At 49.2% G+C, this 25,080-nt stretch overlaps 1 gene segment (V, D, J or C); it reads right to left on the reverse strand.

Moving 5' to 3' along the window:
- The window catches only part of LOC311273898 (Ig kappa chain C region, B allele-like), a 121,339-nt gene that overhangs the window by 73,920 nt on the left and 22,339 nt on the right, over positions 1 to 25,080 (reverse strand).

Genomic DNA, 25,080 nt, shown 5'->3' on the forward strand with positions numbered 1-25,080 from the left:
AGCAGGTGAATCTCTCCTGGTCTCAGGGCAGAAATCGTCTGAGGGCAGGTGAATCCCTCTTGGTCTCAGGGCACAAGTTGTCTGAGGGCAGGTGAATCTCTCTTGGTCTCAGGGCAGAAATCGTCTGAGGGCAGGTGAATCCCTCCTGGTCTCAGGGCACAAGTTGTCTGAGGGCAGGTGAATCCCTCCTGGTCTCAGGGCAGAAATCGTCTGAGGGCAGGTGAATCCCTCCTGGTCTCAGGGCAGAAGTTGTATTTTTCTGTTTTAAGGTAACGTAGTTGGACAAAAGGGAGTCCACTGTCTCCTTTGGTCTCAGGGCAGAAGTTGTTTTGTAGGATTTTCCTCATGGCTGTTTAGTCTCATCTGGTCCCAGGGCAGAGACCATTGTTTCCCACAACTTTGTCTGAGGGCAGGTGACTCTCTCCTGGCCTCAGGGCAGAAGTTGTATTTTTCTGTTTTAAGGCAACGTAGTTGGACGAAAGGGAGTCAACTGTCTCCTCTGGTCTCAGGGCAGAAGTTGTCTGAGGGCAGGTGAATCCCTCCTGGTCTCAGGGCAGAAGTTGTCTGAGGGCAGGTGAATCTCTCTTGGTCTCAGGGCAGAAGTTGTCTGAGGGCAGGTGAATCTCTCTTGGTCTCAGGGCAGAAGTTGTCTGAGGGCAGGTGAATCTCTCTTGGTCTCAGGGCAGAAATAGTCTGAGGGCAGGTGAATCCCTCCTGGTCTCAGGGCAGAAGTTGTATTTTTCTGTTTTAAGGTAACGTAGTTGGACAAAAGGGAGTCAACTGTCTCCTCTGGTCTCAGGGCAGAAGTTGTCTGAGGGCAGGTGAATCCCTCCTGGTCTCAGGGCAGAAGTTGTCTGAGGGCAGGTGAATCTCTCCTGGTCTCAGGGCAGAAATCGTCTGAGGGCAGGTGAATCCCTCCTGGTCTCAGGGCAGAAGTTGTATTTTTCTGTTTTAAGGCAACGTAGTTGGACGAAAGGGAGTCAACTGTCTCCTCTGGTCTCAGGGCAGAAGTTGTCTGAGGGCAGGTGAATCCCTCCTGGTCTCAGGGCAGAAGTTGTCTGAGGGCAGGTGAATCTCTTTTGGTCTCAGGGCAGAAGTTGTCTGAGGGCAGGTGAATCTCTCTTGGTCTCAGGGCAGAAGTTGTCTGAGGGCAGGTGAATCTCTCTTGGTCTCAGGGCAGAAATAGTCTGAGGGCAGGTGAATCCCTCCTGGTCTCAGGGCAGAAGTTGTATTTTTCTGTTTTAAGGTAACGTAGTTGGACAAAAGGGAGTCAACTGTCTCCTCTGGTCTCAGGGCAGAAGTTGTCTGAGGGCAGGTGAATCCCTCCTGGTCTCAGGGCAGAAGTTGTCTGAGGGCAGGTGAATCTCTCCTGGTCTCAGGGCAGAAATCGTCTGAGGGCAGGTGAATCCCTCCTGGTCTCAGGGCAGAAGTTGTATTTTTCTGTTTTAAGGCAACGTAGTTGGACGAAAGGGAGTCAACTGTCTCCTCTGGTCTCAGGGCAGAAGTTGTCTGAGGGCAGGTGAATCTCTCCTGGTCTCAGGGCAGAAATCGTCTGAGGGCAGGTGAATCCCTCCTGGTCTCAGGGCACAAGTTGTCTGAGGGCAGGTGAATCTCTCTTGGTCTCAGGGCAGAAATCGTCTGAGGGCAGGTGAATCCCTCCTGGTCTCAGGGCAGAAGTTGTATTTTTCTGTTTTAAGGCAACGTAGTTGGACAAAAGGGAGTCCACTGTCTCCTCTGGTCTCAGGGCAGAAGTTGTCTGAGGGCAGGTGAATCCCTCCTGGTCTCAGGGCAGAAGTTGTATTTTTCTGTTTTAAGGCAACGTAGTTGGACAAAAGGGAGTCCACTGTCTCCTCTGGTCTCAGGGCAGAAGTTGTCTGAGGGCAGGTGAATCTCTCCTGGTCTCAGGGCAGAAATCGTCTGAGGGCAGGTGAATCCCTCCTGGTCTCAGGGCAGAAGTTGTATTTTTCTGTTTTAAGGCAACGTAGTTGGACGAAAGGGAGTCAACTGTCTCCTCTGGTCTCAGGGCAGAAGTTGTCTGAGGGCAGGTGAATCTCTCCTGGTCTCAGGGCAGAAATCGTCTGAGGGCAGGTGAATCCCTCCTGGTCTCAGGGCACAAGTTGTCTGAGGGCAGGTGAATCTCTCTTGGTCTCAGGGCAGAAATCGTCTGAGGGCAGGTGAATCCCTCCTGGTCTCAGGGCAGAAGTTGTATTTTTCTGTTTTAAGGCAACGTAGTTGGACAAAAGGGAGTCCACTGTCTCCTCTGGTCTCAGGGCAGAAGTTGTCTGAGGGCAGGTGAATCCCTCCTGGTCTCAGGGCAGAAGTTGTTTTGTAGGATTTTCCTCATGGCTGTTTAGTCTCATCTGGTCTCAGGGCAGAGACCATTGTTTCCCACAATGAGGGCAGGTGAATCCCTCCTGGTCTCAGGGCAGAAGTGATGGGGCTGATAAGTTAAAAGCCGTGTTCCCGACAGTTGTGGGCAAAAAGAATCGTACTTTGCTGATGGACTTGTGTGCGCCATTAAAGCAGTCCGAGCACAAGTTGGTGGAGCTTATTTGTGTGCGGGGTTTAAAAGTGCAGAGCTCCGCGACCACATGCTGAATGCCGCCCATACTAAAGACTTGACGCTGGCCGGAGCCTATGAGTGCTTGTAAAGAACTACAGGGGAGGGGAGAAGTGGTTGGATGGTGTAATAGCTGATGTTTTGGGTCCGGTAACATATTTTTGTGTCGGTAAATGGAACATGTGTAAAAAGAAATGTAAATCAGATGCTGGATGCAAAGAGAAAGAATGTGACTCCAGAACAAACTGTGACTAACATTGAAGGAGTCTGGGATTACCCCATTGATCCTGGAGACACTGAGACTGTCACTGTGGTCTGTGAGCAGATCCCTGAGGATCACCACAGCTCAGTGGAGACTGACCGAGCTCGGAATGATTCCTCAAGCTCATGATTCATGGAGCGCCCTAAAAGAAATGTGCATCCTCCTCAACGTTTAGACTTATAATGGACTTGGAGAAAGGGACTCAAAGTCTCATACTATGGACACGGATCCTATTTCACACAAGGTGGTTAAGTTAGAGACCTTGCAAGTATCTGAGGTTTGCGTTGATGTTTTTACCTTGTACGGTGAACTTTGTTCAAAAGAAGGGAACTTTAAAAGAAAAAAAATGTGTTAAGTCTAAGCTACAGGGGAGGAGCTGTGGTGTTTAAAAGAAACAAAGCCAGATAAAAAGTATAACAGTGAGAAGAAGGTACTTTTGTACTGTGTTGCCACTGATGTTCACAGGGTGCTGTGTTGTAACCTGTTCATGCCTATAGGGGGCGCTTGTGCTGATGGCGGTGTTCTTCCCAGCAGTCGGGCAATGAAGAAGCTAACGTTCGCTAGCCTGGATTCTCTGTCGTTTTTCACCCGAGGTAGTTTTTCCACACAGTCTGTCGACACAACACACATGTATCAGTGTCTATGTGAAGCTAAGCTACCGTAAATCTGAATTAAGATAACCTACCTCTTGCACTTTCAATTTCCTGACTAAGGACAGGGCTCAGGCTTTCTCTTGTTTTATTTTAAAGAATGATGATATTTTTCTGATGCATCTTGACCTGGAGATACAAATGAGATTCAGTGTTTTTCTCACTATAACCTGTGATAGTTGTGTCTCACTGCCACAAGATTCACACAGCTCTATTTTACCAACATTTAAAAGGATGCTATGCTATCACAAGTCACAACTAGTTAGAAAGAAGTCTAAATAACAAGATTCAGGGAAAAAGTGTATGCATTCAAAATCAGTCAATAATGGTGTCAGTTCATAGTGAGGTCAGTGTTGATGAAGTGTGCCAGCAGGGGGTGATATAGACCTGTTAATGAGGACAAAGTCATGTGAGATCATAAAGTGCAGGATGTTTAAAATGAGGAGAAGAAATGTAAAACAGCTCAAAGTCTAAATTTTCTAGATGGACTTTAAACTGTCCAATGATCCTCAAGATGATGAGCTGTCACTCCACCTCACCTCCTCTTTTTCTGTTTCACATGAACAGGTGTGTGTTTGCCTTCTTAAATATATTTTGCATGATTTTAATGCATCACTGCTCCTCAGAGTTTAAGTTCTTATGTCACAGAGAGTCTGAACTGTTTTCATGCACTCACACTGAAAACTGCATCAGGATGATGTCGCCAATAACTCTGATTGTCATGTTGGGTTTTCTGAGTCAGGGTGAGAGATTTTGAAAACGTTTGGTGGAAATTCAGTTTGTTCCTTCCTCTTTATTTTTGTTTAATTTCTTAAATTTTTATTCACAAGATTTGTCATTTCTAATTTCAGAGTCTTCTGCAAACGATTTTCTGACTCAGGCTGACAAATCCAAGTCTGTTAGTCTTGGAGGGACTGTGACCATCAGCGCCACAGGGAGTTCAGATATTGGTGCTGATCTCAGTTGGTACCTTCAGAAACCTGGACAGGCTACCAAACTTCTGATATACTCTGCATTAGCTCTAAACTCTGGAACTCCGTCTCGATTCAGTGGCAGCTATTCTGGTTCTGACTACACTCTGACCATCAGTGGGGTTCAGGCTGAAGATGCTGGAGATTATTTCTGTCTGGGCTACCATGACATTGGAAGGTTCACACAGTGATTCAGAGCCGTACAAAAACCTCCTTCAGTTTGACTGAAGTGAAAACGGCCTGCTGCAGGTGCAGAGGGTTGGTGAAGACACTGTGATGAGGTGAACTGGTCCAGTGAACACAAGAGTCATCAAGCAGAACCACAATGAATCTAAATAAAGCTGAAACACACTCACAGACACTCTTCCATATACAGTTTTAAACTCTGAGTTCCTGTCAGTTCATTCAGTTTCTTCATGAATAAGCTGTGAAAGTTAAATTCTTGTTGGACTAAAATAATTTCTGACAGCGACACAAAACAGTCTGAAATAACAACAGTCCATGTAGGAACACATTTAGTGTTTTATATTTAATGCACTTTTTATTATTTGCAACAATATCAGTTATCATACTGAGATGATCAAGAAGGTATTTTTTATGATGAATATATAATAAAAGAAATACAAAGACACTGACTCTTCATTATTCACTGTTTTATTAAATGAAAGTTCATAGATGAAGTTTCTCTTGGAGTGAAACTGATCATATTCAGTTTGAAAGTAAAGAAGATGAAGAAGAATATGCAGAAGATCAGTATTAGACAGCAACATGCAGACTGAAACACTGAGCAGAGAGCTGTGAAACCTGCAGAAACATGTGAACAGAGGAGATCTGTAGCTTCATCAAGATCTCTATCAAAGCAGCAGCATCATCTCCAGACAGGAAGTGTTGCTGAAGCTCTACTCTGAGCAGCGCTCAGGCACCAGGCTTTGAGTGACAGGGCTCTGTCCATTCAGACTGGCCTCACAGCTCACTGAGCCCGCCTTCCTCCACTGGTCTGCAGAGAGGCTCAGGGTGCTGCTCCAGCCGTAGTGGCCGTCACTCCCCAGGACCTCCGAGCTGTGTGACACCCCTGAGGAGCTGCTGCTGCCCCCCACCTTCCAGCCCAGCGTCCAGGTGGAGGGGAAGCCCCCGCTGGACAGACACACCAGTGTGGCACTGCCCTGCTGCAGCTCCTTACTGGAGGGGGGGAGGACGGTCAGGGTGGGCCGCACCACACCCACTGGAGGAGAGAGAGGGGGGAGGAGAGGGGGAGAGAAGACAAAGTCATGAGAGTGAAGGCTTGGTAATAAAGACACATGACAAACTGCTCATTTCTTATATTTGATCAGCTCAAACAGAATAAGTTGTGCTGCTTTTGCTCTCATAAATCACTCAGTATCAGACCATCAGACACATGATTCAAGTGGAAATGCAACTAAAAAGGTTCACTGATGATGATTATTGACGACATCTTCATGTGTGTTTCATAATGTGTGACAGTGAATAACTCATCCCTGTGATGATTTTCTTCTGTTGAAACTGACAGAGCTGAAACACTCATGTGAACACAGTTCAAACCTTTGTCATCTGTCTCTTTCACTTCCTTTTAACCACATGTAGAATGAATGAAGCGTGAACACAAAGATAAGCTGCATTTACCGATAAAATCATGTTTGTGTTCAACAGGAATCAGATTTTAAATCTAAAAAGTTTTTAAATGTTAAACATGAATGAATTAAAATAAACTATTGATGCTGTGTTTTGAGCATTTTTAATTTTTCTTCACGAAACGTTCATTTTGATTATTTTTAAGCAGAAACCGATTCAAAGTAATGATAAAGAAGAATATGAAAAAATAGCTGAGCAGTTTTTTGTTCCTTAAAATTATACTGAACACTGAATACATTTTGATTTCAGCAGACTCTTGTCTCAGACTGAGAGATCAGCCTCACTTCAGATAAAAATAAACATTTTCAATAACATACAAACATTAAACTTGATCAGAATCTTCTTCAATATTTGATAAAAGTTATATTTGCTACATGTTGTATGAAATAAAAATCTCTGGTACTTACAGTCAACGATGAGTTTGGTTCCTCCACCAAAAGTCCACCACAGTGATACAAACTCATTAAGTGGCCGTACAAAAACCTCCTGCACTGCGAACAAGCATCTATCCACTGAAAACACTCTCTGCTTTTCATATTAACACAGAAATATTCATATTTGTTGAATCTACAAAGATTGTTCAGTGTTATGGATTGAAAATATTGAATAAATAAGAATCATTTCTTTCATTTTTCTTGACTTTTCTAATCCTGACAGAGAAACGATCACAGTCTCCTTGAAACAAAGTCATTTCTTCACAGTTTATATCAGTTGATACATGGCTAAATTAACATGATGCTTTTTAAATAATCATAATTTACTGATAACTCATATTAAACAGATATTAAATATATTATTTATCTCCAGTAAACCCTGTGAGTAATTGAAAGGCAGACAAACAGACATATCATACCAACCACAGTGGACACAAACTCATCCTTAAATCCTCAACTGCACTTCTAATATAAATATTTTCCTCTGTTCCATTAAGATCATAGATGGTGTAAATCCAAGCAGTATTTCTCCTGATTTTGTGTCCCACGTTGCCTTCAGTGTGCTGAGAGCAGAGACATGATTTCCATAGAGAGGAGGCTTTGCATGGTCAGCTGATCCTCCAGTGAACTGAGAAGGTTTATAGTCCTGTGAGTTCAACACTGCAGGACTCAGATCTGTCAGTCAACACAGCAGAAAGCACAACCACCATGACTCTCATCACCATCCTCATCTGGACGCTGGCCTGCTGCTGTTTTACAGGTTGGTTCACTCAGCTACATTTCAGACATGATGTGCTGCCTTTTCTCTCATTTATTTCTGCTGATAAATCAATGATTTGTTTTTGTGTGCAGGATGCAGTGGTCAGGTGACTGTGACTCAGCCTCCAGTAGTGACATCTGCTCCAGGATCCACTGTCACTCTCACCTGTAACACCAACAAAGCTCCTTATAAATACACTAATGGTGAGGCTTTGTCCTGGTATCAACAGAAATCTGGACAGATCCCGAAGCTCCTAATAAAACTTGTGAGCACACGTGAATCAGGAACACCAGCTCGGTTTAGTGGCAGTGGAAGCAACCTCGCCTTCACTTTGACCATCAGTGGAGTTCAGACTGAAGATGCAGCAGTTTATTACTGTTTGAATGAGCCCACTCTAACCAGTGTGGATGTGTTCACACAGTGATTTGTCGTCGTACAAAAACCTCCCTCAGTCAGACTGCAGACTGTTACAGCAGGAACCGACTGCAGCTGCTGAAGAGGAAGAGACTCTGACACAGACCACTGAACACAGAGCTGACAGGAGCCTCACCAAGCACACAATACTTATTAATAGAAATATATTAATATATAAAATATCACATTCAAAATTATCACTGTTATGATAACCAACATCCCACAATGTTTATTTTCACCTCATATTTTCAAGATCTGAAATAAGCTAAATATATGAAAAGTGTATCACATATAAATCCAAATATACAAAACCCTGTTACATAACTTATGTAACTGGTTCTTATCACAGAAAGGTAGAAGAACAAGATAATTCAGAAAAACATCACGTTTTCAGTATTAATGAGCTAGTGCTATCAACATTATGTCTGCCAATACATGTCAACCATAAGCACTAGCTAAGCTGGCTCGCTAGTCAAGCTAATCAGGTGAGCTAGAAAGCTTGTCTGTCAGTGTACATTGCATGAAGCTTTACTGTACTACTATTAAAAAAACAAACAATGGCTATTTAGGGCAGTGTAGTCTAATTCATAAATTTGGCTTTTCCTCATGGCTGTTTAGTCTCATCTGGTCCCAGGGCACAGACCATTGTTCCCCACAACTTTGTCTGAGGGCAGGTGAATCCCTCCTGGTCTCAGGGCAGAAATCGTCTGAGGGCAGGTGAATCTCTCCTGGTCTCAGGGCAGAAGTTGTATTTTTCTGTTTTAAGGTAACGTAGTTGGACGAAAGGGAGTCAACTGTCTCCTCTGGTCTCAGGGCAGAAGTTGTCTGAGGGCAGGTGAATCTCTCCTGGTCTCAGGGCAGAAATCGTCTGAGGGCAGGTGAATCCCTCCTGGTCTCAGGGCACAAGTTGTCTGAGGGCAGGTGAATCCCTCCTGGTCTCAGGGCACAAGTTGTCTGAGGGCAGGTGAATCTCTCTTGGTCTCAGGGCAGAAATCGTCTGAGGGCAGGTGAATCCCTCCTGGTCTCAGGGCAGAAGTTGTATTTTTCTGTTTTAAGGTAACGTAGTTGGACAAAAGGGAGTCCACTGTCTCCTTTGGTCTCAGGGCAGAAGTTGTTTTGTAGGATTTTCCTCATGGCTGTTTAGTCTCATCTGGTCCCAGGGCAGAGACCATTGTGTCCCACAACTTTGTCTGAGGGCAGGTGACTCTCTCCTGGTCTCAGGGCAGAAGTTGTATTTTTCTGTTTTAAGGCAACGTAGTTGGACGAAAGGGAGTCAACTGTCTCCTCTGGTCTCAGGGCAGAAGTTGTCTGAGGGCAGGTGAATCCCTCCTGGTCTCAGGGCAGAAGTTGTCTGAGGGCAGGTGAATCCCTCCTGGTCTCAGGGCACAAGTTGTCTGAGGGCAGGTGAATCTCTCTTGGTCTCAGGGCAGAAGTTGTCTGAGGGCAGGTGAATCTCTCTTGGTCTCAGGGCACAAGTTGTCTGAGGGCAGGTGAATCTCTCTTGGTCTCAGGGCAGAAATCGTCTGAGGGCAGGTGAATCCCTCCTGGTCTCAGGGCAGAAGTTGTATTTTTCTGTTTTAAGGTAACGTAGTTGGACAAAAGGGAGTCAACTGTCTCCTCTGGTCTCAGGGCAGAAGTTGTCTGAGGGCAGGTGAATCCCTCCTGGTCTCAGGGCAGAAGTTGTCTGAGGGCAGGTGAATCTCTCCTGGTCTCAGGGCAGAAATCGTCTGAGGGCAGGTGAATCTCTCCTGGTCTCAGGGCAGAAGTTGTATTTTTCTGTTTTAAGGCAACGTAGTTGGACGAAAGGGAGTCAACTGTCTCCTCTGGTCTCAGGGCAGAAGTTGTCTGAGGGCCGGTGAATCCCTCCTGGTCTCAGGGCAGAAGTTGTATTTTTCTGTTTTAAGGCAACGTAGTTGGACGAAAGGGAGTCAACTGTCTCCTCTGGTCTCAGGGCAGAAGTTGTCTGAGGGCAGGTGAATCTCTCCTGGTCTCAGGGCAGAAGTTGTATTTTTCTGTTTTAAGGCAACGTAGTTGGACGAAAGGGAGTCAACTGTCTCCCCTGGTCTCAGGGCAGAAGTTGTCTGAGGGCAGGTGAATCCCTCCTGGTCTCAGGGCAGAAGTTGTCTGAGAGCAGGTGAATCTCTCCTGGTCTCAGGGCAGAAATCGTCTGAGGGCAGGTGAATCCCTCTTGGTCTCAGGGCACAAGTTGTCTGAGGGCAGGTGAATCTCTCTTGGTCTCAGGGCAGAAGTTGTCTGAGAGCAGGTGAATCTCTCCTGGTCTCAGGGCAGAAATCGTCTGAGGGCAGGTGAATCCCTCCTGGTCTCAGGGCAGAAGTTGTCTGAGAGCAGGTGAATCTCTCCTGGTCTCAGGGCAGAAATCGTCTGAGGGCAGGTGAATCCCTCTTGGTCTCAGGGCACAAGTTGTCTGAGGGCAGGTGAATCTCTCCTGGTCTCAGGGCAGAAATCGTCTGAGGGCAGGTGAATCTGTCCTGGTCTCAGGGCAGAAGTTGTATTTTTCTGTTTTAAGGCAACGTAGTTGGACGAAAGGGAGTCAACTGTCTCCTCTGGTCTCAGGGCAGAAGTTGTCTGAGGGCAGGTGAATCTCTCCTGGTCTCAGGGCAGAAATCGTCTGAGGGCAGGTGAATCCCTCCTGGTCTCAGGGCACAAGTTGTCTGAGGGCAGGTGAATCTCTCTTGGTCTCAGGGCAGAAATCGTCTGAGGGCAGGTGAATCCCTCCTGGTCTCAGGGCAGAAGTTGTATTTTTCTGTTTTAAGGCAACGTAGTTGGACAAAAGGGAGTCCACTGTCTCCTCTGGTCTCAGGGCAGAAGTTGTCTGAGGGCAGGTGAATCCCTCCTGGTCTCAGGGCACAAGTTGTCTGAGGGCAGGTGAATCTGTCTTGGTCTCAGGGCAGAAGTTGTCTGAGGGCAGGTGAATCCCTCCTGGTCTCAGGGCACAAGTTGTCTGAGGGCAGGTGAATCTCTCTTGGTCTCAGGGCAGAAGTTGTCTGAGGGCAGGTGAATCTCTCTTGGTCTCAGGGCACAAGTTGTCTGAGGGCAGGTGAATCTCTCTTGGTCTCAGGGCAGAAATCGTCTGAGGGCAGGTGAATCCCTCCTGGTCTCAGGGCAGAAGTTGTATTTTTCTGTTTTAAGGTAACGTAGTTGGACAAAAGGGAGTCAACTGTCTCCTCTGGTCTCAGGGCAGAAGTTGTCTGAGGGCAGGTGAATCCCTCCTGGTCTCAGGGCAGAAGTTGTCTGAGGGCAGGTGAATCTCTCCTGGTCTCAGGGCAGAAATCGTCTGAGGGCAGGTGAATCTCTCCTGGTCTCAGGGCAGAAGTTGTATTTTTCTGTTTTAAGGCAACGTAGTTGGACGAAAGGGAGTCAACTGTCTCCTCTGGTCTCAGGGCAGAAGTTGTCTGAGGGCCGGTGAAACCCTCCTGGTCTCAGGGCAGAAGTTGTATTTTTCTGTTTTAAGGCAACGTAGTTGGACGAAAGGGAGTCAACTGTCTCCTCTGGTCTCAGGGCAGAAGTTGTCTGAGGGCAGGTGAATCTCTCCTGGTCTCAGGGCAGAAGTTGTATTTTTCTGTTTTAAGGCAACGTAGTTGGACGAAAGGGAGTCAACTGTCTCCCCTGGTCTCAGGGCAGAAGTTGTCTGAGGGCAGGTGAATCCCTCCTGGTCTCAGGGCAGAAGTTGTCTGAGAGCAGGTGAATCTCTCCTGGTCTCAGGGCAGAAATCGTCTGAGGGCAGGTGAATCCCTCTTGGTCTCAGGGCACAAGTTGTCTGAGGGCAGGTGAATCTCTCTTGGTCTCAGGGCAGAAGTTGTCTGAGAGCAGGTGAATCTCTCCTGGTCTCAGGGCAGAAATCGTCTGAGGGCAGGTGAATCCCTCCTGGTCTCAGGGCAGAAGTTGTCTGAGAGCAGGTGAATCTCTCCTGGTCTCAGGGCAGAAATCGTCTGAGGGCAGGTGAATCCCTCTTGGTCTCAGGGCACAAGTTGTCTGAGGGCAGGTGAATCTCTCCTGGTCTCAGGGCAGAAATCGTCTGAGGGCAGGTGAATCTGTCCTGGTCTCAGGGCAGAAGTTGTATTTTTCTGTTTTAAGGCAACGTAGTTGGACGAAAGGGAGTCAACTGTCTCCTCTGGTCTCAGGGCAGAAGTTGTCTGAGGGCAGGTGAATCTCTCCTGGTCTCAGGGCAGAAATCGTCTGAGGGCAGGTGAATCCCTCCTGGTCTCAGGGCAGAAGTTGTCTGAGGGCAGGTGAATCTCTCCTGGTCTCAGGGCAGAAATCGTCTGAGGGCAGGTGAATCTCTCCTGGTCTCAGGGCAGAAGTTGTATTTTTCTGTTTTAAGGCAACGTAGTTGGACGAAAGGGAGTCAACTGTCTCCTCTGGTCTCAGGGCAGAAGTTGTCTGAGGGCCGGTGAATCCCTCCTGGTCTCAGGGCAGAAGTTGTATTTTTCTGTTTTAAGGCAACGTAGTTGGACGAAAGGGAGTCAACTGTCTCCTCTGGTCTCAGGGCAGAAGTTGTCTGAGGGCAGGTGAATCTCTCCTGGTCTCAGGGCAGAAGTTGTATTTTTCTGTTTTAAGGCAACGTAGTTGGACGAAAGGGAGTCAACTGTCTCCCCTGGTCTCAGGGCAGAAGTTGTCTGAGGGCAGGTGAATCCCTCCTGGTCTCAGGGCAGAAGTTGTCTGAGAGCAGGTGAATCTCTCCTGGTCTCAGGGCAGAAATCGTCTGAGGGCAGGTGAATCCCTCTTGGTCTCAGGGCACAAGTTGTCTGAGGGCAGGTGAATCTCTCTTGGTCTCAGGGCAGAAGTTGTCTGAGAGCAGGTGAATCTCTCCTGGTCTCAGGGCAGAAATCGTCTGAGGGCAGGTGAATCCCTCCTGGTCTCAGGGCAGAAGTTGTCTGAGAGCAGGTGAATCTCTCCTGGTCTCAGGGCAGAAATCGTCTGAGGGCAGGTGAATCCCTCTTGGTCTCAGGGCACAAGTTGTCTGAGGGCAGGTGAATCTCTCCTGGTCTCAGGGCAGAAATCGTCTGAGGGCAGGTGAATCTGTCCTGGTCTCAGGGCAGAAGTTGTATTTTTCTGTTTTAAGGCAACGTAGTTGGACGAAAGGGAGTCAACTGTCTCCTCTGGTCTCAGGGCAGAAGTTGTCTGAGGGCAGGTGAATCTCTCCTGGTCTCAGGGCAGAAATCGTCTGAGGGCAGGTGAATCCCTCCTGGTCTCAGGGCACAAGTTGTCTGAGGGCAGGTGAATCTCTCTTGGTCTCAGGGCAGAAATCGTCTGAGGGCAGGTGAATCCCTCCTGGTCTCAGGGCAGAAGTTGTATTTTTCTGTTTTAAGGCAACGTAGTTGGACAAAAGGGAGTCCACTGTCTCCTCTGGTCTCAGGGCAGAAGTTGTCTGAGGGCAGGTGAATCCCTCCTGGTCTCAGGGCACAAGTTGTCTGAGGGCAGGTGAATCTGTCTTGGTCTCAGGGCAGAAGTTGTCTGAGGGCAGGTGAATCCCTCCTGGTCTCAGGGCACAAGTTGTCTGAGGGCAGGTGAATCTCTCTTGGTCTCAGGGCAGAAGTTGTCTGAGGGCAGGTGAATCTCTCTTGGTCTCAGGGCACAAGTTGTCTGAGGGCAGGTGAATCTCTCTTGGTCTCAGGGCAGAAATCGTCTGAGGGCAGGTGAATCCCTCCTGGTCTCAGGGCAGAAGTTGTATTTTTCTGTTTTAAGGTAACGTAGTTGGACAAAAGGGAGTCAACTGTCTCCTCTGGTCTCAGGGCAGAAGTTGTCTGAGGGCAGGTGAATCCCTCCTGGTCTCAGGGCAGAAGTTGTCTGAGGGCAGGTGAATCTCTCCTGGTCTCAGGGCAGAAATCGTCTGAGGGCAGGTGAATCTCTCCTGGTCTCAGGGCAGAAGTTGTATTTTTCTGTTTTAAGGCAACGTAGTTGGACGAAAGGGAGTCAACTGTCTCCTCTGGTCTCAGGGCAGAAGTTGTCTGAGGGCCGGTGAAACCCTCCTGGTCTCAGGGCAGAAGTTGTATTTTTCTGTTTTAAGGCAACGTAGTTGGACGAAAGGGAGTCAACTGTCTCCTCTGGTCTCAGGGCAGAAGTTGTCTGAGGGCAGGTGAATCTCTCCTGGTCTCAGGGCAGAAGTTGTATTTTTCTGTTTTAAGGCAACGTAGTTGGACGAAAGGGAGTCAACTGTCTCCCCTGGTCTCAGGGCAGAAGTTGTCTGAGGGCAGGTGAATCCCTCCTGGTCTCAGGGCAGAAGTTGTCTGAGAGCAGGTGAATCTCTCCTGGTCTCAGGGCAGAAATCGTCTGAGGGCAGGTGAATCCCTCTTGGTCTCAGGGCACAAGTTGTCTGAGGGCAGGTGAATCTCTCTTGGTCTCAGGGCAGAAGTTGTCTGAGAGCAGGTGAATCTCTCCTGGTCTCAGGGCAGAAATCGTCTGAGGGCAGGTGAATCCCTCCTGGTCTCAGGGCAGAAGTTGTCTGAGAGCAGGTGAATCTCTCCTGGTCTCAGGGCAGAAATCGTCTGAGGGCAGGTGAATCCCTCTTGGTCTCAGGGCACAAGTTGTCTGAGGGCAGGTGAATCTCTCCTGGTCTCAGGGCAGAAATCGTCTGAGGGCAGGTGAATCTGTCCTGGTCTCAGGGCAGAAGTTGTATTTTTCTGTTTTAAGGCAACGTAGTTGGACGAAAGGGAGTCAACTGTCTCCTCTGGTCTCAGGGCAGAAGTTGTCTGAGGGCAGGTGAATCTCTCCTGGTCTCAGGGCAGAAATCGTCTGAGGGCAGGTGAATCCCTCCTGGTCTCAGGGCACAAGTTGTCTGAGGGCAGGTGAATCTCTCTTGGTCTCAGGGCAGAAATCGTCTGAGGGCAGGTGAATCCCTCCTGGTCTCAGGGCAGAAGTTGTATTTTTCTGTTTTAAGGCAACGTAGTTGGACAAAAGGGAGTCCACTGTCTCCTCTGGTCTCAGGGCAGAAGTTGTCTGAGGGCAGGTGAATCCCTCCTGGTCTCAGGGCACAAGTTGTCTGAGGGCAGGTGAATCTGTCTTGGTCTCAGGGCAGAAGTTGTCTGAGGGCAGGTGAATCCCTCCTGGTCTCAGGGCAGAAGTTGTATTTTTCTGTTTTAAGGTAACGTAGTTGGACAAAAGGGAGTCCACTGTCATCTTTGGTCTCAGGGCAGAAGTTGTTTTGTAGGATTTTCCTCATGGCTGTTTAGTCTCATCTGGTCCCAGGGCAGAGACCATTGTTTCCCACAACTTTGTCTGAGGGCAGGTGACTCTCTCCTGGTCTCAGGGCAGAAGTTGTATTTTTCTGTTTTAAGGCAACGTAGTTGGACGAAAGGGAGTCAACTGTCTCCTCTGGTCTCAGGGCAGAAGTTGTCTGAGGGCAGGTGAATCCCTCCTGGTCTCAGGGCAGAAGTTGTATTTTTCTGTTTTAAGGTAACGTAGTTGGACAAAAGGGAGTCAACTGTCTCCTTTGGTCTCAGGGCAGAAGTTGTTTTGTAGGATTTTCCTCATGGCTGTTTAGTCTCATCTGGTCGCAGGGCAGAGACCATTGTTTCCCACAACTTTGTCTGAGGGCAGGTGAATCCCTCCTGGTCTCAGGGCAGAAGTTGTATTTTTCTGTTTTAAGGCAACGTAGTTGGACGAAAGGGAGTCAACTGTCTCCCCTGGTCTCAGGGCAGAAGTTGTCTGAGGGCAGGTGAATCCCTCCTGGTCTCAGGGCAGAAGTTGTCTGAGAGCAGGTGAATCTCTCCTGGTCTCAGGGCAGAAATCGTCTGAGGGCAGGTGAATCCCTCTTGGTCTCAGGGCACAAGTTGCCTGAGGGCAGGTGAATCTCTCTTGGTCTCAGGGCAGAAGTTGTCTGAGGGCAGGTGAATCTCTCTTGGTCTCAGGGCAGAAATCGTCTGAGGGCAGGTGAATCTCTCCTGGTCTCAGGGCAGAAGTTGTATTTTTCTGTTTTAAGGTAACGTAGTTGGACAAAAGGGAGTCAACTGTCTCCTCTGGTCTCAGGGCAGAAGTTGTCTGAGGGCAGGTGAATCTCTCCTGGTCTCAGGGCAGAAATCGTCTGAGGGCAGGTGAATCCCTCCTGGTCTCAGGGCACAAGTTGTCTGAGGGCAGGTGAATCTCTCTTGGTCTCAGGGCAGAAATCGTCTGAGGGCAGGTGAATCCCTCCTGGTCTCAGGGCAGAAGTTGTATTTTTCTGTTTTAAGGCAACGTAGTTGGACGAAAGGGAGTCAACTGTCTCCCCTGGTCTCAGGGCAGAAGTTGTCTGAGGGCAGGTGAATCCCTCCTGGTCTCAGGGCAGAAGTTGTCTGAGAGCAGGTGAATCTCTCCTGGTCTCAGGGCAGAAATCGTCTGAGGGCAGGTGAATCCCTCTTGGTCTCAGGGCACAAGTTGTCTGAGGGCAGGTGAATCTCTCTTGGTCTCAGGGCAGAAGTTGTCTGAGAGCAGGTGAATCTCTCCTGGTCTCAGGGCAGAAATCGTCTGAGGGCAGGTGAATCCCTCCTGGTCTCAGGGCAGAAGTTGTCTGAGAGCAGGTGAATCTCTCCTGGTCTCAGGGCAGAAATCGTCTGAGGGCAGGTGAATCCCTCTTGGTCTCAGGGCACAAGTTGTCTGAGGGCAGGTGAATCTCTCCTGGTCTTAGGGCAGAAATCGTCTGAGGGCAGGTGAATCTGTCCTGGTCTCAGGGCAGAAGTTGTATTTTTCTGTTTTAAGGCAACGTAGTTGGACGAAAGGGAGTCAACTGTCTCCTCTGGTCTCAGGGCAGAAGTTGTCTGAGGGCAGGTGAATCTCTCCTGGTCTCAGGGCAGAAATCGTCTGAGGGCAGGTGAATCCCTCCTGGTCTCAGGGCACAAGTTGTCTGAGGGCAGGTGAATCTCTCTTGGTCTCAGGGCAGAAATCGTCTGAGGGCAGGTGAATCCCTCCTGGTCTCAGGGCAGAAGTTGTATTTTTCTGTTTTAAGGCAACGTAGTTGGACAAAAGGGAGTCCACTGTCTCCTCTGGTCTCAGGGCAGAAGTTGTCTGATGGCAGGTGAATCCCTCCTGGTCTCAGGGCACAAGTTGTCTGAGGGCAGGTGAATCTGTCTTGGTCTCAGGGCAGAAGTTGTCTGAGGGCAGGTGAATCCCTCCTGGTCTCAGGGCAGAAGTTGTATTTTTCTGTTTTAAGGTAACGTAGTTGGACAAAAGGGAGTCCACTGTCATCTTTGGTCTCAGGGCAGAAGTTGTTTTGTAGGATTTTCCTCATGGCTGTTTAGTCTCATCTGGTCCCAGGGCAGAGACCATTGTTTCCCACAACTTTGTCTGAGGGCAGGTGACTCTCTCCTGGTCTCAGGGCAGAAGTTGTATTTTTCTGTTTTAAGGCAACGTAGTTGGACGAAAGGGAGTCAACTGTCTCCTCTGGTCTCAGGGCAGAAGTTGTCTGAGGGCAGGTGAATCCCTCCTGGTCTCAGGGCAGAAGTTGTATTTTTCTGTTTTAAGGTAACGTAGTTGGACAAAAGGGAGTCAACTGTCTCCTTTGGTCTCAGGGCAGAAGTTGTTTTGTAGGATTTTCCTCATGGCTGTTTAGTCTCATCTGGTCGCAGGGCAGAGACCATTGTTTCCCACAACTTTGTCTGAGGGCAGGTGAATCCCTCCTGGTCTCAGGGCAGAAGTTGTATTTTTCTGTTTTAAGGCAACGTAGTTGGACGAAAGGGAGTCAACTGTCTCCCCTGGTCTCAGGGCAGAAGTTGTCTGAGGGCAGGTGAATCCCTCCTGGTCTCAGGGCAGAAGTTGTCTGAGAGCAGGTGAATCTCTCCTGGTCTCAGGGCAGAAATCGTCTGAGGGCAGGTGAATCCCTCTTGGTCTCAGGGCACAAGTTGCCTGAGGGCAGGTGAATCTCTCTTGGTCTCAGGGCAGAAGTTGTCTGAGGGCAGGTGAATCTCTCTTGGTCTCAGGGCAGAAATCGTCTGAGGGCAGGTGAATCTCTCCTGGTCTCAGGGCAGAAGTTGTATTTTTCTGTTTTAAGGTAACGTAGTTGGACAAAAGGGAGTCAACTGTCTCCTCTGGTCTCAGGGCAGAAGTTGTCTGAGGGCAGGTGAATCTCTCCTGGTCTCAGGGCAGAAATCGTCTGAGGGCAGGTGAATCCCTCCTGGTCTCAGGGCACAAGTTGTCTGAGGGCAGGTGAATCTCTCTTGGTCTCAGGGCAGAAATCGTCTGAGGGCAGGTGAATCCCTCCTGGTCTCAGGGCAGAAGTTGTATTTTTCTGTTTTAAGGTAACGTAGTTGGACAAAAGGGAGTCCACTGTCTCCTTTGGTCTCAGGGCAGAAGTTGTTTTGTAGGATTTTCCTCATGGCTGTTTAGTCTCATCTGGTCCCAGGGCAGAGACCATTGTTTCCCACAACTTTGTCTGAGGGCAGGTGACTCTCTCCTGGTCTCAGGGCAGAAGTTGTATTTTTCTGTTTTAAGGCAACGTAGTTGGACGAAAGGGAGTCAACTGTCTCCTCTGGTCTCAGGGCAGAAGTTGTCTGAGGGCAGGTGAATCCCTCCTGGTCTCAGGGCAGAAGTTGTCTGAGGGCAGGTGAATCCCTCCTGGTCTCAGGGCACAAGTTGTCTGAGGGCAGGTGAATCTCTCTTGGTCTCAGGGCAGAAGTTGTCTGAGGGCAGGTGAATCTCTCTTGGTCTCAGGGCAGAAATCGTCTGAGGGCAGGTGAATCTCTCCTGGTCTCAGGGCAGAAGTTGTATTTTTCTGTTTTAAGGTAACGTAGTTGGACAAAAGGGAGTCAACTGTCTCCTCTGGTCTCAGGGCAGAAGTTGTCTGAGGGCAGGTGAATCTCTCCTGGTCTCAGGGCAGAAATCGTCTGAGGGCAGGTGAATCCCTCCTGGTCTCAGGGCACAAGTTGTCTGAGGGCAGGTGAATCTCTCTTGGTCTCAGGGCAGAAATCGTCTGAGGGCAGGTGAATCCCTCCTGGTCTCAGGGCAGAAGTTGTATTTTTCTGTTTTAAGGTAACGTAGTTGGACAAAAGGGAGTCCACTGTCTCCTTTGGTCTCAGGGCAGAAGTTGTTTTGTAGGATTTTCCTCATGGCTGTTTAGTCTCATCTGGTCCCAGGGCAGAGACCATTGTTTCCCACAACTTTGTCTGAGGGCAGGTGACTCTCTCCTGGTCTCAGGGCAGAAGTTGTATTTTTCTGTTTTAAGGCAACGTAGTTGGACGAAAGGGAGTCAACTGTCTCCTCTGGTCTCAGGGCAGAAGTTGTCTGAGGGCAGGTGAATCCCTCCTGGTCTCAGGGCAGAAGTTGTCTGAGGGCAGGTGAATCCCTCCTGGTCTCAGGGCACAAGTTGTCTGAGGGCAGGTGAATCTCTCTTGGTCTCAGGGCACAAGTTGTCTGAGGGCAGGTGAATCTCTCTTGGTCTCAGGGCAGAAATCGTCTGAGGGCAGGTGAATCCCTCCTGGTCTCAGGGCAGAAGTTGTATTTTTCTGTTTTAAGGCAACGTAGTTGGACAAAAGGGAGTCCACTGTCTCCTCTGGTCTCAGGGCAGAAGTTGTCTGAGGGCAGGTGAATCCCTCCTGGTCTCAGGGCACAAGTTGTCTGAGGGCAGGTGAATCTCTCTTGGTCTCAGGGCAGAAGTTGTCTGAGGGCAGGTGAATCCCTCCTGGTCTCAGGGCAGAAGTTGTATTTTTCTGTTTTAAGGTAACGTAGTTGGACAAAAGGGAGTCCACTGTCATCTTTGGTCTCAGGGCAGAAGTTGTTTTGTAGGATTTTCCTCATGGCTGTTTAGTCTCATCTGGTCCCAGGGCAGAGACCATTGTTTCCCACAACTTTGTCTGAGGGCAGGTGACTCTCTCCTGGTCTCAGGGCAGAAGTTGTATTTTTCTGTTTTAAGGCAACGTAGTTGGACGAAAGGGAGTCAACTGTCTCCTCTGGTCTCAGGGCAGAAGTTGTCTGAGGGCAGGAGTCCCTCCTGGTCTCAGGGCAGAAGTTGTATTTTTCTGTTTTAAGGTAACGTAGTTGGACAAAAGGGAGTCAACTGTCTCCTTTGGTCTCAGGGCAGAAGTTGTTTTGTAGGATTTTCCTCATGGCTGTTTAGTCTCATCTGGTCGCAGGGCAGAGACCATTGTTTCCCACAACTTTGTCTGAGGGCAGGTGAATCCCTCCTGGTCTCAGGGCAGAAGTTGTATTTTTCTGTTTTAAGGCAACGTAGTTGGACGAAAGGGAGTCAACTGTCTCCCCTGGTCTCAGGGCAGAAGTTGTCTGAGGGCAGGTGAATCCCTCCTGGTCTCAGGGCAGAAGTTGTCTGAGAGCAGGTGAATCTCTCCTGGTCTCAGGGCAGAAATCGTCTGAGGGCAGGTGAATCCCTCCTGGTCTCAGGGCACAAGTTGTCTGAGGGCAGGTGAATCTCTCTTGGTCTCAGGGCAGAAATCGTCTGAGGGCAGGTGAATCCGTCTGAGGGCAGGTGAATCTCTCTTGGTCTCAGGGCAGAAATCGTCTGAGGGCAGGTGAATCCCTCCTGGTCTCAGGGCAGAAGTTGTATTTTTCTGTTTTAAGGTAACGTAGTTGGACAAAAGGGAGTCCACTGTCTCCTTTGGTCTCAGGGCAGAAGTTGTTTTATAGGATTTTCCTCATGGCTGTTTAGTCTCATCTGGTCCCAGGGCAGAGACCATTGTTTCCCACAACTTTGTCTGAGGGCAGGTGACTCTCTCCTGGTCTCAGGGCAGAAGTTGTATTTTTCTGTTTTAAGGCAACGTAGTTGGACGAAAGGGAGTCAACTGTCTCCTCTGGTCTCAGGGCAGAAGTTGTCTGAGGGCAGGTGAATCCCTCCTGGTCTCAGGGCAGAAGTTGTCTGAGGGCAGGTGAATCCCTCCTGGTCTCAGGGCACAAGTTGTCTGAGGGCAGGTGAATCTCTCTTGGTCTCAGGGCACAAGTTGTCTGAGGGCAGGTGAATCTCTCTTGGTCTCAGGGCAGAAATCGTCTGAGGGCAGGTGAATCCCTCCTGGTCTCAGGGCAGAAGTTGTATTTTTCTGTTTTAAGGTAACGTAGTTGGACAAAAGGGAGTCAACTGTCTCCTCTGGTCTCAGGGCAGAAGTTGTCTGAGGGCAGGTGAATCCCTCCTGGTCTCAGGGCAGAAGTTGTCTGAGGGCAGGTGAATCTCTCCTGGTCTCAGGGCAGAAATCGTCTGAGGGCAGGTGAATCTCTCCTGGTCTCAGGGCAGAAGTTGTATTTTTCTGTTTTAAGGCAACGTAGTTGGACGAAAGGGAGTCAACTGTCTCCCCTGGTCTCAGGGCAGAAGTTGTCTGAGGGCAGGTGAATCTCTCCTGGTCTCAGGGCAGAAGTTGTATTTTTCTGTTTTAAGGCAACGTAGTTGGACGAAAGGGAGTCAACTGTCTCCCCTGGTCTCAGGGCAGAAGTTGTCTGAGGGCAGGTGAATCCCTCCTGGTCTCAGGGCAGAAGTTGTCTGAGAGCAGGTGAATCTCTCCTGGTCTCAGGGCAGAAATCGTCTGAGGGCAGGTGAATCCCTCTTGGTCTCAGGGCACAAGTTGTCTGAGGGCAGGTGAATCTCTCTTGGTCTCAGGGCAGAAATCGTCTGAGGGCAGGTGAATCCCTCCTGGTCTCAGGGCACAAGTTGTCTGAGGGCAGGTGAATCCCTCCTGGTCTCAGGGCACAAGTTGTCTGAGGGCAGGTGAATCTCTCTTGGTCTCAGGGCAGAAATCGTCTGAGGGCAGGTGAATCCCTCCTGGTCTCAGGGCACAAGTTGTCTGAGGGCAGGTGAATCCCTCCTGGTCTCAGGGCACAAGTTGTCTGAGGGCAGGTGAATCTCTCTTGGTCTCAGGGCAGAAATCGTCTGAGGGCAGGTGAATCCCTCCTGGTCTCAGGGCAGAAGTTGTATTTTTCTGTTTTAAGGTAACGTAGTTGGACAAAAGGGAGTCCACTGTCTCCTTTGGTCTCAGGGCAGAAGTTGTTTTGTAGGATTTTCCTCATGGCTGTTTAGTCTCATCTGGTCCCAGGGCAGAGACCATTGTTTCCCACAACTTTGTCTGAGGGCAGGTGACTCTCTCCTGGTCTCAGGGCAGAAGTTGTATTTTTCTGTTTTAAGGCAACGTAGTTGGACGAAAGGGAGTCAACTGTCTCCTCTGGTCTCAGGGCAGAAGTTGTCTGAGGGCAGGTGAATCCCTCCTGGTCTCAGGGCAGAAGTTGTCTGAGGGCAGGTGAATCCCTCCTGGTCTCAGGGCACAAGTTGTCTGAGGGCAGGTGAATCTCTCTTGGTCTCAGGGCAGAAATCGTCTGAGGGCAGGTGAATCCCTCCTGGTCTCAGGGCAGAAGTTGTATTTTTCTGTTTTAAGGTAACGTAGTTGGACAAAAGGGAGTCCACTGTCTCCTTTGGTCTCAGGGCAGAAGTTGTTTTGTAGGATTTTCCTCATGGCTGTTTAGTCTCATCTGGTCCCAGGGCAGAGACCATTGTTTCCCACAACTTTGTCTGAGGGCAGGTGACTCTCTCCTGGTCTCAGGGCAGAAGTTGTATTTTTCTGTTTTAAGGCAACGTAGTTGGACGAAAGGGAGTCAACTGTCTCCTCTGGTCTCAGGGCAGAAGTTGTCTGAGGGCAGGTGAATCCCTCCTGGTTTCAGGGCAGAAGTTGTCTGAGGGCAGGTGAATCCCTCCTGGTCTCAGGGCACAAGCTGTCTGAGGGCAGGTGAATCTCTCTTGGTCTCAGGGCAGAAGTTGTCTGAGGGCAGGTGAATCTCTCTTGGTCTCAGGGCACAAGTTGTCTGAGGGCAGGTGAATCTCTCTTGGTCTCAGGGCAGAAATCGTCTGAGGGCAGGTGAATCCCTCCTGGTCTCAGGGCAGAAGTTGTATTTTTCTGTTTTAAGGTAACGTAGTTGGACAAAAGGGAGTCAACTGTCTCCTCTGGTCTCAGGGCAGAAGTTGTCTGAGGGCAGGTGAATCCCTCCTGGTCTCAGGGCAGAAGTTGTCTGAGGGCAAGTGAATCTCTCCTGGTCTCAGGGCAGAAATCGTCTGAGGGCAGGTGAATCCCTCCTGGTCTCAGGGCAGAAGTTGTCTGAGAGCAGGTGAATCTCTCCTGGTCTCAGGGCAGAAATCGTCTGAGGGCAGGTGAATCCCTCTTGGTCTCACGGCACAAGTTGCCTGAGGGCAGGTGAATCTCTCTTGGTCTCAGGGCAGAAGTTGTCTGAGGGCAGGTGAATCTCTCTTGGTCTCAGGGCAGAAATCGTCTGAGGGCAGGTGAATCCCTCCTGGTCTCAGGGCAGAAGTTGTATTTTTCTGTTTTAAGGCAACGTAGTTGGACAAAAGGGAGTCCACTGTCTCCTCTGGTCTCAGGGCAGAAGTTGTCTGAGGGCAGGTGAATCCCTCCTGGTCTCAGGGCACAAGTTGTCTGAGGGCAGGTGAATCTCTCTTGGTCTCAGGGCAGAAGTTGTCTGAGGGCAGGTGAATCCCTCCTGGTCTCAGGGCAGAAGTTGTATTTTTCTGTTTTAAGGTAACGTAGTTGGACAAAAGGGAGTCCACTGTCATCTTTGGTCTCAGGGCAGAAGTTGTTTTGTAGGATTTTCCTCATGGCTGTTTAGTCTCATCTGGTCCCAGGGCAGAGACCATTGTTTCCCACAACTTTGTCTGAGGGCAGGTGACTCTCTCCTGGTCTCAGGGCAGAAGTTGTATTTTTCTGTTTTAAGGCAACGTAGTTGGACGAAAGGGAGTCAACTGTCTCCTCTGGTCTCAGGGCAGAAGTTGTCTGAGGGCAGGTGAATCCCTCCTGGTCTCAGGGCAGAAGTTGTATTTTTCTGTTTTAAGGTAACGTAGTTGGACAAAAGGGAGTCAACTGTCTCCTTTGGTCTCAGGGCAGAAGTTGTTTTGTAGGATTTTCCTCATGGCTGTTTAGTCTCATCTGGTCGCAGGGCAGAGACCATTGTTTCCCACAACTTTGTCTGAGGGCAGGTGAATCCCTCCTGGTCTCAGGGCAGAAGTTGTATTTTTCTGTTTTAAGGCAACGTAGTTGGACGAAAGGGAGTCAACTGTCTCCCCTGGTCTCAGGGCAGAAGTTGTCTGAGGGCAGGTGAATCTCTCCTGGTCTCAGGGCAGAAATCGTCTGAGGGCAGGTGAATCCCTCCTGGTCTCAGGGCACAAGTTGTCTGAGGGCAGGTGAATCTCTCTTGGTCTCAGGGCAGAAATCGTCTGAGGGCAGGTGAATCCCTCCTGGTCTCAGGGCAGAAGTTGTATTTTTCTGTTTTAAGGTAACGTAGTTGGACAAAAGGGAGTCCACTGTCTCCTTTGGTCTCAGGGCAGAAGTTGTTTTGTAGGATTTTCCTCATGGCTGTTTAGTCTCATCTGGTCCCAGGGCAGAGACCATTGTTTCCCACAACTTTGTCTGAGGGCAGGTGACTCTCTCCTGGTCTCAGGGCAGAAGTTGTATTTTTCTGTTTTAAGGCAACGTAGTTGGACGAAAGGGAGTCAACTGTCTCCTCTGGTCTCAGGGCAGAAGTTGTCTGAGGGCAGGTGAATCCCTCCTGGTCTCAGGGCAGAAGTTGTCTGAGGGCAGGTGAATCCCTCCTGGTCTCAGGGCACAAGTTGTCTGAGGGCAGGTGAATCTCTCTTGGTCTCAGGGCACAAGTTGTCTGAGGGCAGGTGAATCTCTCTTGGTCTCAGGGCAGAAATCGTCTGAGGGCAGGTGAATCCCTCCTGGTCTCAGGGCAGAAGTTGTATTTTTCTGTTTTAAGGTAACGTAGTTGGACAAAAGGGAGTCAACTGTCTCCTCTGGTCTCAGGGCAGAAGTTGTCTGAGGGCAGGTGAATCCCTCCTGGTCTCAGGGCAGAAGTTGTCTGAGGGCAGGTGAATCTCTCCTGGTCTCAGGGCAGAAATCGTCTGAGGGCAGGTGAATCTCTCCTGGTCTTAGGGCAGAAGTTGTATTTTTCTGTTTTAAGGCAACGTAGTTGGACGAAAGGGAGTCAACTGTCTCCCCTGGTCTCAGGGCAGAAGTTGTCTGAGGGCAGGTGAATCTCTCCTCGTCTCAGGGCAGAAGTTGTATTTTTCTGTTTTAAGGCAACGTAGTTGGACGAAAGGGAGTCAACTGTCTCCCCTGGTCTCAGGGCAGAAGTTGTCTGAGGGCAGGTGAATCCCTCCTGGTCTCAGGGCAGAAGTTGTCTGAGAGCAGGTGAATCTCTCCTGGTCTCAGGGCAGAAATCGTCTGAGGGCAGGTGAATCCCTCTTGGTCTCAGGGCAGAAGTTGTCTGAGGGCAGGTGAATCTCTCTTGGTCTCAGGGCAGAAATCGTCTGAGGGCAGGTGAATCCCTCCTGGTCTCAGGGCACAAGTTGTCTGAGGGCAGGTGAATCCCTCCTGGTCTCAGGGCAGGCAGGCAGTGCCAGGTGATCTCTTTGGTCTCAGGCAGGGTGAATCCCTCCTGGTCTCAGGGCACAAGTTGTCT

The sequence above is a fragment of the Pagrus pagrus genome (assembly GCF_965226575.1).
Source record: "Pagrus pagrus genome assembly, chromosome: 18".
Taxonomy (NCBI): Eukaryota; Metazoa; Chordata; class Actinopteri; order Spariformes; family Sparidae; genus Pagrus; species Pagrus pagrus.